The sequence below is a fragment of the Pseudophryne corroboree genome, chromosome 4 (genome assembly GCF_028390025.1).
Source record: "Pseudophryne corroboree isolate aPseCor3 chromosome 4, aPseCor3.hap2, whole genome shotgun sequence".
In the NCBI taxonomy this organism is placed as follows: domain Eukaryota; kingdom Metazoa; phylum Chordata; class Amphibia; order Anura; family Myobatrachidae; genus Pseudophryne; species Pseudophryne corroboree.
The window spans coordinates 89,283,543-89,297,327 of record NC_086447.1 but is presented as its reverse complement, the minus strand read 5'-3'; the positions used below and the strand labels follow the sequence as shown (position 1 = coordinate 89,297,327).

Here is a 13,785-nt window from a genome sequence, read left to right as displayed (position 1 = left end):
ACACTGCTTGAAACCAATGTTCAATTATCCAGGTTGCACCGTTGCACCCAGGTTTTTAATGGGAAAGAGGTATAATAGGGGTGTTGCACTCTATAAAGAGGGGGGGGGGGGTGCTGCACTCAGTAAGGGGGGGGGGGGGGCAGCACATTGCAAAGGGGGAGTGGAGGGGCAAACATTACCCCCCCCCCCCCCCACCTCTCCCCCCGTGCCACTGCTTATACTAGAGAGACTCTGATGGTATTTGTATATTAGATGCATTGAAACTTCAATTATTCTTTGATCCACAACCCACAGCATAAGCATTTCATTTGTGTTACCACAGATTTCCAAGCCAGTATTACCAAAGAAGGTCACACTTCACACATAACAGCACTTAAATGAAATGTACTGTGTTTTTAGTACACATTGCCACATTCTCATCATACAGTATAATAGGATGGAAAACAGTAATGCTAATAAGACCTCGACCCTTCCATGGCCCAGCATCTATTCACAGCTCCAAACAGCATCCAACACACGTAAACAGCTTTCTAAATTGACCTTGTTAAACAAAACTTAGTTGGGCTGCGTATGAATAAAATCAGCAATTTAATTTAAAGAGCATCTGACAGTTATACGCAGTGGAGGCAGGAGAATTATAGCCAACCCAATATTCAGGGAAGCAGCTGTGCAATTCCATGCAATTAAAATGCAAATGCTGCAGGAGGCATCTGGAGGAGATAGGGGTCTGGAGGAGATAGGCGTCTGTAGGAGATAGGCATCTGTAGGAGACAGGGGTCTGTAGGAGACAGGTGCTTGTAGGAGATAAGGGTCTGTAGGAGACAGGGGTCTTTAGGAGATAGGTGCTTGTAGGAGACAGGTGCTTGTAGGAGACAGGTGCTTGTAGGAGATAGGCGTCTGTCGGAGATAGGCGTCTGTCGGAGATAGTCGCCTGTAGGAGATAGGTGCTTGTAGGAGACAGGGGTCTGTAGGAGATAGGCGCTTGTAGGAGACAGCGGTCTGTAGGAGACAGGGCCGTAACAAGGGGGGGGGGAGGCGGGCCCTAAGGGGGCATGCGCCCCAGGTGCAGGATATGTGGGGGCGCCAAGGAGTTACAGAGAAACTTTTTTGGGGGGGTTTTGTTTTTACTGGTAGTGCAGTGCTGCTCCAGTGACACAGCAGACAGCTCCCAGGGCAATGTATCTGACCCACCTGTCTGACCGCAGCTGGCTGCGATACTGTGCGGGTGAACTCCAGTACCTGGGATCTTTCCTATGTCGGCTAATGTCTTAAACTCTCTTCTTTGGCATGCAGTGCTGCGACTAGTGTGCGGTGCACCATACAAGCTATAGAAGCGCACTGTGCTCCCAGTTAGCAATATCAACCCCCTCTTTGCCTCCCAGATGGGGGGGATTTGGTGTAGCTTATAGGGTGGTGTAGTGCAGTGATGTAGTGTACCATATAGGGTATATAAGGGGTCATTCCGACCCATTCGCTCGCTGCGTTTTAACGCAGCAGAGCGAACGGGTCCCTGCTGCGCATGCGCCGGCACCGTAGTGGCCTGCGTAAGCGGAACGACCGCAGGCCATAGCAGGACAGCGATTGCCTCTGCCTGATTGACAGGCAGAGGCGTTCGATGGGCGGGAGGGGGCGAAACGGCGCATTTGGCCGCCGTTTCGTAGGCGCGGTCCGGCCAACGCAGGCGTGGCTGGACCGTACGGGGGGCGGGCCGCAGCGGCTGCATGACGTCATATGCAGCCGCTGTGGGCCAGGGAGCGAGGAGTAGCTCCCGGACAGCACGCTAAAGCTGCACTTCTGCGAGGGGGGTCGGACTGACATGCGGGGCGGACTAGCCCCATGCTGGGTGTCCCCCTGCATGTCAGGAAAGATGATCGTAGCTGTGCTAAATTTAGCACAGCTACGATCAACTCTGAATGACCCCCATAGTGTAGTAATATATTGCAGTATAAAGGGGCATGTAGTGCACTTACTGTATGTGGTGTAGCATATAAGGGGATGTAGCGTAGCATTGTAGTATAGCATATAGGGTATGTAGTGCAGTGCGTAGGGGCATGTCGTGTAGTGATGTATTTCAGCGTGTAGGGGATGTAGTATAGTGATGTAGTGCAGTGGATAGGGGAATGTAGTGCAGTGATGTAGTGCAGTGGATAGGGGAATGTAGTGCAGTGATGAAGTGTTAGGATATAGTGCAATATATGGGGAAACACAGAGGAGCATGTTGTAGATGATCGTGCTGGCGGGGCATGTGATGCATAGGGCATTTGAGGCACATAGGGGAATATTGTCCAATAGTATACCCTTTTTTTCAAAACTTTTGATAGTCTGATTATTTTAGTGTGATAGGGTTTGTTTGTCTTTTTTTTGTTGTGTGGGGGAAATTTTGATGGGAGGAGGGTGCCAAATTACTGCTTTGCCCCGGGTGATGAAAATCCTAGTTTCGGCCCTGGTAGGAGACAGGGGTCTGTAGGAGACAGGGGTCTGTAGGAGACAGGCGTCTGTAGGCAGGGCCGGATTAACAATGGGGCGGATGGAGCTGCAGCTCCAGGCCCCCCATTGAAAATAGGTCCACAGCCCGCAGCAGTGAAACCGCATAACCGTCGGCATTACAATGAGTCACAATGACTCATTGTATGCCGCATTCGCCGCCAGCACTTAACCAGGCCCGCCACCAGATTCAGTGACCCGCATATACATACAGTGATCTGAAATCCCAGCTGAAGCTGGAGGAGGGGCCGCTCTCTTCTGGAGCGCCCGGCCATCTCCCCCTAGACTAGTAGCGACGCTGCTGTGCTTAGTGACACCCAGCAAGGGTGGGGGAGGAGCCGCTCTCCCCTCTACTTACAGCTCCTCCCCCCATACTTAGTGCCGCTGATGAGCAAGGCCCGGCTGGATAGGGAGGAGGGGCCTCTCTCAGCTCCTCCTCTTTCCTGCTGGGGCGCAAGGAGCCGGCACCGTATGGGTATCGCAACCGGCTGGCCTGGGGATGCAGTATGCCAAGCTGCCCCCCGTGCCTGTATAAAAGAAGCAGTGTAGGGCTGCAGGCACTGTGCGCATAGCTTGCAGCCGGGAGACATACAGAGTGTGCTCCCGGCCGCTCTGAAGAGACACACAGCAGTGTGGCCGCCCACAGGGGCCGGTTTTTGGTCAGGGGCGGAGCCTCCGAATCACAGGCAGTAGGTATGTATATTGCCCTATGCTCATGCCACTACAGCTGCTGCTGGCATTAGGGCTGTACAGAGGCTGCAGCTGTGTCTGGATGGTGTAAACTGTGAGTGTGTGTGTATGGTGATTATGCCGTTCTGTAGCCCGAGCCTCTCGCTGCTGCTGCTGCTGCTGTTCTCCAGGATTACATGGATGCACAGCCAATACTGCACAATAGCTGGCCACTCCCCTGGGACCAGCCACCAATGCTGTGAGCTCCTTTCCAGGCTGGTCCCTCCTATCCTGCCTCCCATCCTCCAGTCTCCTCCCTATTTTGTGCCAGCCCAGTGCTTCCTGAGTGAGTCCTGACTTCTTTTCCCTCCAGTATGTGATCCTGGCTGCTTAAATAAGGTGCAGAAACCAGGCAAGTGGATTGTGGGGGGAGATAAAGGTTACAAGAATCTGTTTATTATGAATGTATGTACAGAAATATGAAATCCCTTCCTCTCCCATTCCATCCCATCCCACACTCTGCTGTTCAACCCCCCCCCCCCCCCCCGGGATTTGTCGGGACCCCGACAGTCGAAATACTGACACCGGAATCCCGACACTGCTTAGAATGCAGGGGCCGGCATCCCAACTGGGATCACAATCCCAACGCCAGCATCCCAACAGCCGGGATCCCGAGTGACTGACTGCCAGACTCCTGGAAAGGTGGGGGGTGGGGAGGGGGGGGGGGGGGAGCATTTGGGGGGGATGGGGGTTGTTGGGGAGGTTAGGTTTAGACTGTAGGGGGAGTGTTAGGTTTAGGCTCCAGGAAGGGCGGGGTTAGGTTTAGGCTGCGGGAAAGGCGATTAAGTATAGGCATCAGCAGGGAGGGTTAGGGTTAGACTCCGGGCTAGGGAGGGTTACGTTTAGACTACGGGCACAGAGGGTTAGAGAGGCATTGGAGGTAGGTCAGTATACTTACCTTGCCCCTGTCAGGATTCTCACCATTGGGATGCCACGGTCAATATTCTGACCCCCGACATTTCGAACCCAACCCCTCCACATATATATATTTTCACATTACAAACTATCGCTCCAATGGGGTTAAATGTGAACATTAATTATAGATGCTTTCTGTGAGATTTTATGTGAATCCTGACTAAGTAGCTTGTTATTTATGTAATATTTATTGTTTATTTTTAAGTTGTGTAATTTTTTTCTCATACGTCCTAGAGGAAGCTGGGGATGCTTCAAGAACCATGGGGTATAGACGGGATCCGCAGGAGACATGGGCACTTTAAGACTTTAAATGGGTGTGAAATGGCTCCTCCCTCTATGCCCCTCCTCCAGACTCCAGTTAGATTCTGTGCCCAGGGAGACTGGTCACACACATGGGAGCTCTCCGGAGTTTCTCTGAAAAAAGACTTATGTTAGGTTTTTTATGGTCAGGGAGCACTGCTGGCAACAGGCTCCCTGCATCGTGGGAGTGAGGGGAGAGAAGCAAACCTACTTCTGTGAGTTCAAAGGCTCAGCTTCTTAGGCTACTGGACAACATTAGCTCCAGAGGGTCCGATCACTTGGTGCACCTAGCTGCTCGTTCCCGGAGCCGCACCGTCACCCCCTTGCAGAGCCAGAAGAAAGAAGCCGGGTGAGTAAAAGAAGAAAAGAAGACTTCAGTGACGGCAGAAGACTTCAGTGTAGAGGTACCGCACAGCGGTCGTGCTGCGCGCCATGCTCCCAAACACACAGCGGCACTGACAGGGTGCAGTGCGCAGGGGGGGCGCCCTGGGCAGCATGAATACTGAAGTTTTGACTGGCAAATAAGTATATTAAAAGTGCCTAGGCACTAAATATAGACCCCCGCCAGTATAATTATGTAGATTTGAGCGGGACTGAAGCGCGCCGGTGAGGGGGCATGGCTTAGCCCTCACAGCCCTGACCAGCGCCATTTTCTCTTCACAGAAGCTGCAGAGACGCTGGCCCTGACCTCCACACTGCTGTCCAAGTAACCGGGTGCAAAACGGGGAGGGGGGGGGGGGCACAGTAGATTTGGTGCTATTATCTTTATTATAAAAGCGCTAGCAGGTCTGAGGCATTGGAGGTAAAGTCTCAGTACCGGGTTGGGCGCTGGGTTGTGAGCTGGCAAACTCCCTCTGTGTCTTTCTAACCGGCTTTGCTGTGGGTCTGTCCCCTATAGCCCAGTGTGTTTGTAGGTGTCGGTACGTGTGTGTCGACATGTCTGAGGCTGAGTGCTATTCGCAGGAAGGGGCCGGAGTGGGGACAGAAAAGCAGGTGGGAGTGACCCTGTCGGCACTGCCGACTGCTGAGTGGGTAAATATGTTGAGTGTTTTGAATGCAAATGTGGCTCGGTTGACTAAGAGATTAGATAAATCAGAGTCTAAGAACCAGACATGGAGGAAATCCATGGAAGATGCATTGTCACAAGCTCAGACCCCTTCGGGGTCACAGAAACGTGCATTTACCCAGATAGCAGATACAGATACCGAACGGACTCTGATTCCAGTGTCGACTATAGTGATGCCAGATTAAATCCTAAACTGGCTAAGAGCATTCAGTACATGATTGTGGCGATAAAAGACGTATTACATATCATGGAGGACCCTGCTGTTCCTGATACTAGGGTCTGTATGTTTAAAGGAAAGAAACCTGAGGTAACGTTTCCTCCCTCTCATGAACTGAACGCTCTTTTTGAAACGGCTTGGGAAAATCCTGACAAGAAGGTACAGATTCCCAAAAGAATTCCAGTGGCATATCCGTTTCCCTCGGGGGACAGGGAAAAGTGGGAGTCAACCCCCACAGTGGACAAAGCTCTATCGCGTCTGTCCAAGAAGGTGGCGCTTCCGTCTCCGGACACGGCAGCCCTAAAGGATCCTGCGGATCGTAAGCAGGAAAATACACTAAAATCCATTTATGTCACTACAGGTTCGCTACTCAGGCCTGCCGTTGCTTCGGCATGGGTGAATAGCGCTATTGAAAAATGGGCAGTGGGCAGATAACTTGTCATCTGAGATAGATACCCTGGACAGGGATAACGTGCTTTTGACTCTGGGTCATATCAGGGACGCTGCAGCATATTTAAAAGAAGCTGCAAGGGATATTGGCCTTTTGGGATCAAGGGCCAATGCCATGGCTGTCTCGGCTAGGAGAGCATTGTGGATTCATCAATGGAATGCGGATGCTGACTCTAAGAAGGTGATGGAGTCTTTACCGTTTAACGGTAGTGTCTTGTTTGGTGACGGCCTCACTGACCTGGGGCGGAATGTACTAATGTACATCGCCGCCCTGCGCCACGATGCTGATCGCATATGTACTAACATATGCGATCAGCATTGTGGAGGACAGCTCTTCCGATAAGAGCTGTCCTCCGCGATGCGCAGCGGCAGCCTGACTTCCGGGATTCGGCCCCAGGAGTCAGTCTGCGCATGCGCGGGGTGACGGGGGCGGCCGCAGGGCATGCTGGGAGGGATCCGATCGGATCCCTCACACAGCGCCGCGGAGAGAAGCCCATAGGCGCTGACCTGCCGGCCGGGGGTTAGTACATCAGGAAAATGCGGTAAACAGGGAGTTTACCGCATTTTCCGCTTAGTACATCCGGCTCCTGGTATCTACGGCTACCGCGGGTTGTCGTCATTTTTACCTTATGTTCCTGCACAACAGAAGAAAACGCCCCACTATCAGATGCAGTCCTTTCGGCCCAATAAATTCAAAAAAGGACGAGGGTCCTCCTTCCTTGCTGCGAGAGGAAGAGGAAGGGGAAAGAGGTCACAGGCTGTGGCAAGTTCCCAAGAGCAGAAGTCCTCTCCGGCTTCTACCAAATCCACCGCATGACGCTGGGGCTCCTCTGCGGGAGTCCGCACCGGTGGGGGCACGTCTCAAACTCTTCAGTCAGGTCTTGGTACACTCGGACCTGGATCCTTGGATATTGGAAATAGTAACCTAAGGGTACAAATTAGAGTTTCAAGACGTGCCCCCTCACCGATTTTTCAAATCGGCCTTGCCAGCTTCTCATCTAGAAAGGGAGGTAGTATGCGCGGCAATACTAAAGCTGTGTCAAAATCAAAGCATTGTCACGGTACCCCCGTCACAACGGGGGGAGGGTTTTTATTCGAGTCTGTTCGTGGTCCCGAAGCCGGATGGCTCAGTCAGACCGATTCTGAACCTAAAATCCCTCAATTTCTTTCTAAAAAAATTCAAATTCAAGATGGAATCTCTCCGAGCAGTGATCTCCAGTCTGGAGGATGGCGATTTTATGGTGTCGGTTGACATAAAGGATGCTTACTTACGCGTTCCCATATATCCTCCACATCAGGCATACCTGAGGTTTGCTGTTCAGAATTGTCATTACCAATTTCAGACGCTCCCGTTTGGTCTGTCCACAGCACCAAGGATTTTTACCAAGGTTATGGCGGAAATGATGGTTCTCCTGCGCAGGCAGGGAATTATAATTATCCCGTACTTGGACGATCTCCTCATAAAGGCGAGATCCAGGGAGCAATTGCTGAAAAATGTTGCGCTCGCACTGACAATTCTGCAACAACATGGTTGGCTCCTAAACTTGCCAAAATCACAGTTGGCTCCGATGACACGGCTGTCGTTCCTGGATATGATTCTGGATACAGAATTACAGAGAGTTTTTCTTCCAGTGGAAAAGGCTCTGGAAATACAGAATATGGTAAAACAGATTCTGAAACCGGCAAAAGTGTCAGTTCTTCAATGCACTCGGTTACTGGGGAAGATGGTGGCAGCCTACGAGGCCATTCCGTATGGCAGGTTCCATGCCAGGGTGTTTCAGTGGGACCTGTTGGACAAGTGGTCCGGGTCTCTCCTGGACATGCACCGGAAAATAATCCTATCTTCCAGGACCAGTATCTCCCTTCTGTGGTGGCTGCACAGTTCTCACCTTCTGGAGGGACGCAGGTTCGGGATTCAGGATTGGATCCTGGTGACCACAGATGCAAGTCTCCGAGGCTGGGCAGCAGTCACACAGGGGAGAAACTTTCAGAGAAAATGGTCAAGCCAAGAAGCTTGTCTGCACATAAACATTCTGGAATTAAGGGCCATTTACAACGGCATTCTGCAAGTGGAACATCTTCTTCGCGGTCTGCCAGTCTTGATTCAGTCAGACAACATAACAGCAGTGGCATACATAAACCGCCAGGGCGGAACAAAGAGCAGAGCGGCGATGGCCGAGGCCACAAAAGTTCGTCGCTGGGCGGAAAGACATGCAAGCGCTCTGTCAGCAGTCTTCATTCCAGGAGGGGACAACTGGTAAGCAGACTTTCTCAGAAGACACGATCTCCATCCAGGAGAGTGGGGTCTTCATCAAGAGGTTTTTGCAGAAGTGACAAGTCGTTGGGGAATTCCTCAAATAGACATGATGGCGTCCCGCCTCAACAAGAAACTTCAGAGATATTGTTCCTGGTCGAGGGACCCTCAAACAATAGCGGTGGACGCCCTGGTGACACCGTGGGTGTTTCAGTCGGTCTATGTGTTCCCTCCACTTCCACTCATTCCGGAGGTGATAAAGATCAAAAGAAGAACAAAGGTTCAGGCGATCCTCATTGTTCCGGACTGGCCAAGGAGGGCTTGGTATCCAGATCTTCAAGAATTACTCATAGAAGATCCCTGGCCTCTTCCTCTACGAGAGGACCTGTTACAGCAAGGACCGTGCGTGTATCAAGACTTACCGCGGCTGCGTTTGACGGCATGGCGGTTGAACGCCAAATCCTAGCCCAAAAGGGTATTCCCAGTGAAGTCATTCCCACACTACTTCAGGCTAGAAAAGATGTAACGGCAAAGCATTATCACCGTATTTGGAGAAAATATGTGTCTTGGTGTGAATCCAAGAAGGCTCCTACGGAAGAATTTCAGCTGGGGCGTTTGCTCCATTTTTTGCAAGCAGGTGTGGATGCGGGCCTAAAGTTAGGCTCCATTAAAGTACAAATTTCGGCCTTATCTATTTTCTTTCAGAAAGAATTGGCCTGCCTTCCAGAAATTCAGACCTTTGTGAAGGGCTTGCTGCACATCCAACCTCCCTTTGTGCCCCCAGTGGCACCATGGGATCTTAATGTGGTGTTGCAGTTCCTACAATCTCATTGGTTTGAACCTTTGCGTAAGGTTGAGTTGAAATTCCTTACTTGGAAAGTGGTCATGCTATTGGCCTTGGCATCCGCAAGGCAGGTGTCTAAATTGGCGGCTTTGTCTCACAAAAGCCCCTATTTGATCTTCCATGCAGATAGAGTGGAGTTGAGAACTCGTCAGCAATTTCTGCCAAAAGTGGTTTCATCGTTTCACGTAAACCAGCCTATTGTGGTGCCAGTGGCTACTGACGCCTTGGCGGAGTCGAAGTCTCTCGATGTAGTCAGAGCTTTGAAAATCTAGGTCGCCAGAACGGCTCTGATTAGGAAAACAGAGGCTCTGTTTGTCCTGTGGGCTCCCAACAAGATTGGGGCTCCTGCTTCCAAGCAGACTATTGCACGCTGGATCTGTAATACGATTCAGCAGGCTCATTCTACGGCAGGATTGCCGTTACCGAAATCGATGAAAGCCCATTCTACCAGAAAGGTGGGCTCATCCTGGCCGGCTGCCCATTACAGCTTTGCCGAGCTGCTACTTGGTCGGGATCAAACACCTTTGCAAAGTTTTACAAGTTAGATACCCTGGCTGAGGAGGACCTCTTGTTTGGTCAATCGGTGCTGCAGAGTCATCCGCACTCTCCCGCCCGTTCTAGAGCTTTGGTATAAACCCCATGGTTCTTGAAGCATCCCCAGCATCCTCTAGGACGTATGAGAAAATAGGATTTTGTTACCTACCGGTAAAACCTTTTCTCTTAGTCTGTAGAGGATGCTGGACGCCCGTCCCTGTGCGGACACTATCTGCAGTACTTGTTTAATAGTTATTGCTTGTGTTACACAAAGGTTGTGTTTCAGTTATGGTCAGCCTGTTGCTGATTTTGTTCATGCCATTGACTGGACTTCTGTTTAATGCCATGTTGTACGGCGTGTTTGTGGTGTGAGCTGGTATGTATCTCACCCTTAGTTTAACAATAAATCCTTTTCCTCGAAATGTCCGTCTCCCTGGGCACAGTTCCTATAACTGGAGTCTGGAGCAGGGGCATAGAGGGAGGAGTCAGTTCACAGCCATTTAAAGTCTTAAAGTGCCCATGTCTCCTGCGGATCCCGTCTATACCCCATGGTTCTTGAAGCATCCTATTTTTTCAACCATCAGAATGCCTTCAGCCCCCCAGAAAGTACTGTAACCCTCCCCTAGACCCTACCCTAACCCTCCCCGGTTGTGCCTAACCCTACCCTCCCTTCCCCGCTGCCTAAACCTAACCCTCCCCGCTGGTGCTTAACCCTCCCTCCCCTCCCCACTTGGTGCATAACCTAACCTTCCCCGCTGGTGCCTAACCATAGCCCTACCCTTCCCACTTGGTGCACATCCTAACCCTCCCCGCTGTTGCCTAGCCCTACCCTCCCCACTTGGTGCATAACCTAACCCTCCCCGCTTGGTGCCTAACCCTAACTGAACCTTCTAAGTACCTAAACCCAACTTTCCCTCCCCAGTACCTAACCATCTGCGGCTGCACTTGGACTGTGTTGATGTTTTTGAGTGAGCATCTTGAAGGATGTAAATGAAGGAGACACACACACATATATATATATATCTATCTATCTAAAACCTTTGTCAAGGTCCCATTTGACCGAAACATCGATACCCTTTTACCAATGGTTTGATTTGGTGACAATAAAGAAAAGGCTTTTGAAGACTGGTGAGTGCTCCTTATTACTGGTTCTATATTTGAGTTCATAGGTCATGGTGACCTTATCTACATATGGATGCTACCCCAGAATATGCTACTAAGGCTAGAGTGTGGACTGCTTTGGAAGTGTATAGATAGATAGATAGATAGATAGATAGATAGATAGATAGATAGATAGATAGATAGATAGATAGATAGATAGATAGATATGGGAAGCAGTTAGTTTCCCGACTTTCAGGATCCCGGCGGTCAGGATACTGTTGCCGGAATCCCGACAGCGAAGGGAAACCAGGCGTTAGGAATCCCGACCGCAGCCCGGAATCCCCACTCAGGTGGTGGTCCACAACCCCTTCCCCCCAGTAATAAATTAGTGAGGCGAGAAAAGCTCGTCACTGGGCCCGAAGCACAGCAAGCCCACGAGGTAACGCGCTGCTCTCGCCTCTGGGATCCCACCTGTCAGGATTCCTGCGTCGGTCTTATGACCGTCGGGATCCGGTACTGAATCCATATATACAGTATATACAGGCTAGGAGGGGGGCACACTAATACACATACAGACTAGGAGGATGGGGCACACTGATGCATATACTGACTCGAAGGGGAGGGGGCACACTAGTGCATATACTTCTAAGGACACACTCTTTTTCAGTGGCCATGCCCCCTTTTTTGGCGTGTGCTACAGTACTCCCGTTTCATTTCCCATACCCCCACTGCAAAATTCCCATTTCGACGAGCACTGTTAAGTGGTCGAAGGTAGGCACTAGCTATGACCTCCATGCCACACCCAGCGCACGGGCCACACCCCCTTTTTAGACCAGCCCCACCGCAAGCACTTGTCACACCTCCTACCAAAGCACACAATAGGCCCTTCATAAATTTCAGCTCCAGGCCCATGTGGACCTTAATCTGGCACTGTCTGTAGGAGATAGGGTCTGTAGGAAATAGACATCTGTAGGAGATAGGCGCCTGCAGGAGAAGAGGGGTCTGTAGGAAAAGAGGGGTCTGTAGGAGATAGACGCCTCCTGTTAGCATTTGCGAGATCTGAGTGTTACATCTGAGGACACAGCCTCAGATCACCATCGGTCACAATTTGCGTTGTTTCCAGGCAGCAGTCACAACCTGAAGCTTACCCAGGCTGGCCGCCGATCACCCAACGACACAGACCCTGGACCCGTCACGCCTACAAAATGGTTCGACATTTTGAAGAAAGATAACTTTGCTGCGCCTACTCCAACCCCCAAGCACTGCACATGTGCAGAATGTGTCTTGCATCTGCGCAGGCCCCCAACCATCGGATACATACTGTACATAATCGGGTTTACGTACAAATCTAAATTAGTCGCCGCCCATGGGGGAGTGTATTTTTGCTTTTCAAGTGTGCGAACGTGTGTGCAGCCAAGCGGGATGAAAAAGTTTTTTGCAGTTTCTGAGTAGCTCTGGACTTACTCAGCCCTTGCGATCACTTCAGTCTTTTTGGTCCCGGAACTGACGTCAGACACCCGCCCTGCAAACACCTGGACACGCCTGTGTTTTCCAAACACTCCCAGAAAACGGTCAGTCGACACCCATAAACGCCCTCTTCCTGTCAATCTCCTTGCGATCGGCTGTGCGAATGGATTCTTTGTTAAGTCCATCGCCCGGCAACGATCCGCTTTGTAACCGTACAACGTGCCTGCGCATTGCGGTACATACGCATGCGCAGTAGTAACCTGTTCGCTGCGCTGCGAAAAACGGCAGCGAGCGATCAACTCGGAATGACCCCCCAATAGTCACTTTTCAAACACTATTGGAGCAGCATTAAAGTTTTAGCATAAATGAATGCATACCCTCCAACATTTTACACATACAAATCGGTACAAATTAGGAAAAGGGGCGTGGCCACGTGTAAAGGGGGGTGTGGTCACGCCCCCTTTCCTATACTTTCAATGGAAGTTTGGAGAGCCAAATATCGGTACAGATCATTAAAAAAAGGTACTGTACCTGCCAAAAAGGTACAGCTGCGGGGTATGATGAATGTGTTTTCAGCATGTGTGACCAATCAGGCACAGTCACAGTGTCACACGTACAGTACACCAGGGGGAGAGCTCCTGTAATGCATTCACCACCAGGCAGCAACATTTTCAGCTTTTACCAGGTTAATTTAGTTGCACTTTTCATCTTTACCATACCTCCCAACTTTTATCTCAGCCGAGGAGGGACACTATCTGATTTTAGGGGGCGTGGTCTAACGGAAAGGGGGCGTGGCCTCGTGGCAAGTGTCATGATCGCAAGCCACGCCCCGTTTTCGTCATTATGTGGGCATGTACAATACTGTGAGAGCTGCTGGTCATGCCCCCTGTCCCTCTCTGCCGTGAATAGACGCTGTGCGCATGCGCATGGCATCTATTCACCACTGCTCTGCTCAGAGCAGCGAGTGACAGGGGGGATCTCCCAACTGCCAGCCGCACCCTCGGGACACTGCGTCCTTCGGGTGGGACAGCGGGACAGACCGTAAAAAACGGGACTGTCCCGCCAAAATCGGGACAGTTGGGAGGTATGTCTTTACTTCTACTCCATGTCCTATCTGTACTCACACAACCTGCATGTGCACATCACTGCCCACATCCCCTCATTCCAGACCCTTGCCGTACATAGGCCCTCATTCCGAGTTGTTCGCTCGCTAGCTGCTTTTAGCAGCCGTGCAAACGCTAAGCCGCCGCCCTCTGGGAGTGTATCTAAACTCCCACTGGCCGATATATCGGGCGTTCTCGTGAACGGACGATATATCGCAGGTCCGTCGGCCAGTATGTACGGACGATACGTCTGTGAACTGCAATCAGCGTTACCATGGAGACTACCTGCCAACACCACAAAAGATTCCAAACCATGACAGA

The 13,785-nt window shown here is 51.1% G+C and overlaps 1 protein-coding gene across 3 annotated transcripts in view; it reads right to left on the bottom strand.

Moving 5' to 3' along the window:
- The window catches only part of OPN5 (opsin 5), a 255,314-nt gene that overhangs the window by 189,500 nt on the left and 52,029 nt on the right, over positions 1 to 13,785 (bottom strand). The window contains exon 1 of one of the 3 annotated variants that reach the window (XM_063915250.1): positions 12,893 to 13,129. The exons of the other annotated variants lie outside the window; for them this stretch is intronic. The gene's annotated coding sequence lies outside the window, so the exon portion shown is untranslated. Of the gene's footprint in view, positions 1 to 12,892; positions 13,130 to 13,785 lie in introns of those variants that run through there. 3 annotated transcript variants of the gene reach the window in all.